Source organism: Halichoerus grypus, chromosome 1 (assembly GCF_964656455.1).
Source record: "Halichoerus grypus chromosome 1, mHalGry1.hap1.1, whole genome shotgun sequence".
Taxonomy (NCBI): Eukaryota; Metazoa; Chordata; class Mammalia; order Carnivora; family Phocidae; genus Halichoerus; species Halichoerus grypus.
In genome coordinates this window covers 207,024,831-207,029,483 of record NC_135712.1, presented here as the reverse complement: position 1 = coordinate 207,029,483, position 4,653 = coordinate 207,024,831, and positions in this window count along the sequence as shown.

Sequence of the window (4,653 nt, the reverse complement as noted above, 5' to 3'; positions counted from 1 at the left end):
CAGCTGCCTTGCCTTCCTACAGCTCAGGGTGGGGTTGGGGGCAGGTCAGTGTGGCTTCTGGATGGCTCCCCTCACCCCGACTCCCAACCCCCTGCCTAAACAAATCCTCCCAGCTGGTATGTGTGTGCCGGGGGGGGGGGGGGATGCCAAGGATTAAGGACCAGCAAGAGGCAGAATAGGGCTAAAAGGCCCTGAAGAGTGCTCCTCCCTTGCACCAGGGTCTGGGGTTGGGGGTAAGAGGAGACAGCTCCCTACCTCCATTATGCTGGGCTTCAAAGTCAGCTGGAAACCCAGTTGGCCCTCCAGAAGGCTGGTAGGATGCTTGATGGGAACAGTCAGCCTGCCCTCTCCTACCTTCCCAAGGGCCCCAAGTCCAGACAGTGAGATGCAGACAGAGCAAGAGGCCACCCCCCATCAAGGGCCCAGCCCCAGACATGGAGGGGACAGGCTGACAGACACAGGTCAGGTGTAAAGAGGCAGACACACACAGGCAGACCCAGACAGCCAGAGACAGGAACACACACAGAGCAGGAGACCCAGACAAATACTGGCCCATGAGGGGCAGTCAGACCCAGACAGACACCAAGGGCAAGAGCAGAAGCCTGCACGGACCACTGCAGACAAAAGCAGACAGTCAGACCCAAGATAGGCCCCAGGCAAACCCCCCCCCCCATAGGACGGGTAGGGGCTGCGGGTTTCCTCCCACCGCTTCCTTTAGCTGGAAACCTCGCCTTCTTATCCCAGCCTTGAACCTCCAGACCAGGCGCCCTCTGATGGTCCTTCCCTTGTCTTGAGGTCAACCCTTCTAGGGACTTCCCTCCTTGGTAGGTCAAGGTCAGAGCCCTCAAGGAAGCAAACCAGAGAGGAGGTACAGAAGGAAAAGGGTGTCTTGAGGAGTCTCGCACCAATGTGGCCAGAACCTCATGCCTGATGACCCCACATTCTAGCTCCATAGTTATCACAAACAAAGCTTTTGAGGAACCTGGGTGAGTTCTGTTCCAAACTCTCAGAGCCTCACTATCCTCATCGATAAAATGGGTATCCTAATAATAGGGTGATGTATGTAAAGCATTATTATTATAACCCTGCCCTCCCAAACCACCCTTCTTCCCAAGAGTTCTAGGCATTCTGCTCTTTAGGACTTTGATCTCCAAGGCAGGAGACCCCACAGGCTCCCTTGGAAGGACCTAGATATCCTGAGCCTGGCAAAGGGGAGCCCTCACCCCATCGCCTGAATGGGGCCCTGTTGGCTGGGTTGATGGACGGTAGGGGAGCACTCCCTACCCTGAACTCCAGACAGGTGTGGGAACGTGACTGGACCCCTGCCCAGGGGCAAGAGGGTGGCCTCTGGGAAAGGGGCTTCATGAGGTAAGGGAATTTCACGGGGGGCGAGTGTTTCGGGGGTCTGGCTCCACTGGGTTCCGATTTGGGGACAGGTCCTGTCGCGGCAGACCTTATGGGGGTTGGGCTTCAAGGGAGTGGCCCTGGGGACTCCGTAGGGACGCGGTCTGTAGGGGTCTAGGCAGGCCGGCTTTAGAGGCGGGTCCCCCCTACAGACCGCTCCTAAGGCCAGCAGGGTGCGGAGAAGGGGGTGGGTTCTGAGGGGGGGGTCTGGGGGCAGGCCTTAGGAGAACTGGGCTTTTTGAAGATGGGCTTAGAGGGCTGTTTTGTGAAGAGTGAGTTTGGGGGCGGGCTCCATGGGGGTCTATACGGGCGAGCTTTAGGGGACGGGTCCTCAGAACCGGCCACCGGTGGGTGGGCGTTCAGGGGCAGGTTTCAGGGAGGGGCCTGGGTCGGTGGCTTCAGAGGGGCGGGTCTCGGGTCAGGCTCTGGGTGGGGATCTCGCGGACCAGGCTTGGAGAGTTGTGCAGGCTCAGTCTGCCTCCGCCAGGGGGCGTTTTGGGGTTCACTTAAGCTCAGCACACTTGGGATCCCTGATCCACCTTAGGGTTACTCCAGGGGGGTGCTTTAGGGCTCAGTATTCCCCAGGGAAGTGGGAAGGGACTGGAAATTTGAAGGCCTCTCCTCAGGCAACCCCCGGGGGTCCCCAGACCCAGGTGGGGGCGGCCTTTCCTGAGACTGCGTGCGGGGGGACCCCGGGGGACGGGCGCCCAAATCTGCGGGTCCCTGGAGGGAAAGACTGCGGACCCCGTTTTACAGATGAGGGAATAGGGAGGGGCAGCATCTTGGCGTAGTCGGAGTTCGAGCAGGGATTTGACCGACGTCTATTTTGAAGCCCGAGGGTGAGCGACCCTGTACCCCCACATCAAGACGCAGCCCCTGCGTCGCTGCGTGCATGGGCACTAACCTCAAAAGGGCCTGAATTCAGATGTCGAGACCCTCCAGGCGGCCAGTGGGTGTCCCCTCTAGTCCTCTGGCTTCTTCCCGGTCCTGTGGGCAGGTGGACCCTGGGCCGGGCCTGGCAGTGGTCCCACCGCTGGCCCCGCATTTGCAAAGGGGAACAACCCCCCGGGGTTGTTGTGATTCATAAACAATAGTGCCGGAACGCCCAGACTCACAGAAGGTATTACATTGTATTAAAATGACTTGTTTATCTCTTTGTTGCATCCATGTCCCGGGGGCAACAAGCGCCAGGCAGCCAGACGTCTTGGGGCCACTAGGAATCCCTCCTTTGCCTCTCACTAGCGGTGCCCTTTGGCCTCAGACTCCCAAACTGACAAATAGGAGTAATCTGCACCTTCTAGGGACGTTTTGAAGGTGATTTGAGTAAATGTGTCAAGAAGCAAGCCCAGCGCCCAGTACTGCTACGTCTGTGTAGCAAAGGCTACATAAATATCTACAGTTATTATTATTTATATTTATCTTGTGCTTTTTCCAGGTCCTGGAGCAGACAGGTCCTGCTTGCTGACTTACTGAGTCAGTAAGTCCCTCCCTCCCTCCTCTCTCCTTACCCACCTTATCGGGGTTTTCTGTCCCCCCTCCTCCAGTCTTGGCCCCCTGGAGAAGTTGCCAAGGGTTTGGGGGAACATTCAACCTGTCGGTGAGTTTGGGCAGCTCAGGCAAACCATCGACCGTTGAGTGGACCCCGAGGCCTGGAACTGCCATCCACCCATCATGACCCCTACCTTCCAGATCTGGGGGGCCAGGGTAGCTCTTAGAGCCAATCTGAGCACCCCTCCTTTAGGCCACAGCGAAGGTCACAATCAACATTCATTGTTGTCGGTGGGTTGTGAGGACGGAGGCCAGACCCACCGAGGGATGAATGTCACTGTGGCTGGGCCGGACACAGCCTGAGGGGAATGGGCTAGGGGACAAGACCCACTCATACAATGCCCTGACCTCAGCCTCTCACCCCTTGGAGAGAGCTGGCATCTGGGATCCTGATATCAGGCCTGACTTGGGGACTAAATCCTTGGGGGGGTGTGTGGGGGCGGAGTTTGGGGGGCAGATCACAGGCTCAGGGCTGGGCACCTGGAAAATCTTTCTGAGGGGTTGGTAAGCCCCGTTCCCAGAGGGTTCAGTAAAGGTTTCTTGAATGAGTGAATGAACGAATGAATGAATGGGGCGGGCAGGCAGCATAACCCCTCTTCTCCATGTCCAACTCCGGGGCCCAGCTTTCTCCCTCTCCTTGCCCAGCACCCACAGACCCCTGCTTCACCCTCGATTGCCCGCCCACTTAGCACCCTGGTGCCCGCTGATCCTTCCATCTGCCAGTCTCTGCCCCACCTGGTAACTCCTGGAGGTCTTATTTGAGGGGGTGAGGACTGAGGCACTGGCGAGTGCTGGGGGTCCCCCCATTAGTCCACCTGTGTCTCTGCTCCCCTCCATAATGTTTTGTCTCACCTCCTGTCCACCCTAGGGCCAGCACCTAACCTTGGGGACTACAGTAACTGGATGGGGGAGGCAGGCTTTTGTGTTTGTGTTTGTGAGTAAGTATGGGCAGGTGGCCTTATACCTCAGTGAGTTCATCCATTAAATGGGGGTTCCACTGAGATAATGGGTGTGAAAGCTCCCTGAGGGAGACCTGAGCTAGGGGCCTTAATCCTTGTCCCTCCCCCTCCCATGAGCCAGGCACCATCCCCCTTCCAGAGACAAATGGAGCATCAGTAGCTCCCCCCTTCCACAAAGAGCCCAGGGGCACCTGGCTCCTCCCCCGCCAGCCCAAGGGAAGGAAGACAGAAGTTACTAAGTTACTGACTACATCAATGCCTGTCTTTGGGGTGGGGCTTCCACACACACACACACACACACACACACACCACCACCCCCCACCCCCCGGCCATCACCCTGTGGGGCAGGAGTGGCAGGCCTCACAGGCCTCCTCCAAGGAGGGGTAGGCAGGGGTAGCCCTCCCAGTGCCCTCTGGGGGGGTGTCTCCCAATTGTGGTGGGGGCCCCCTGCAGCCTGTGTCCTGTCACCCCCCATTGCCCCCCGCCCACCCAGAGAGCATGCATCCCCTGGCAGGTGCATTTATGGGGGAGCAGCAGCAAGACCCCCTGTGACAGTAAGGAACCTCCCACAGCCTGCTCCTCCCCCTTCACACCCCCTTGGAGGTATAAGGAGGGAACTGACAGCCCAGACTCCTAGGCTCCAGAGAGGGGAAGGGAGGGGCAGAGAGGAAGGGGTAGAAAGACGAGCTTTGGGCACGCAGGGTTTATTCTCTCTCTGCCCCTCTGCCTGGCACACATTGCC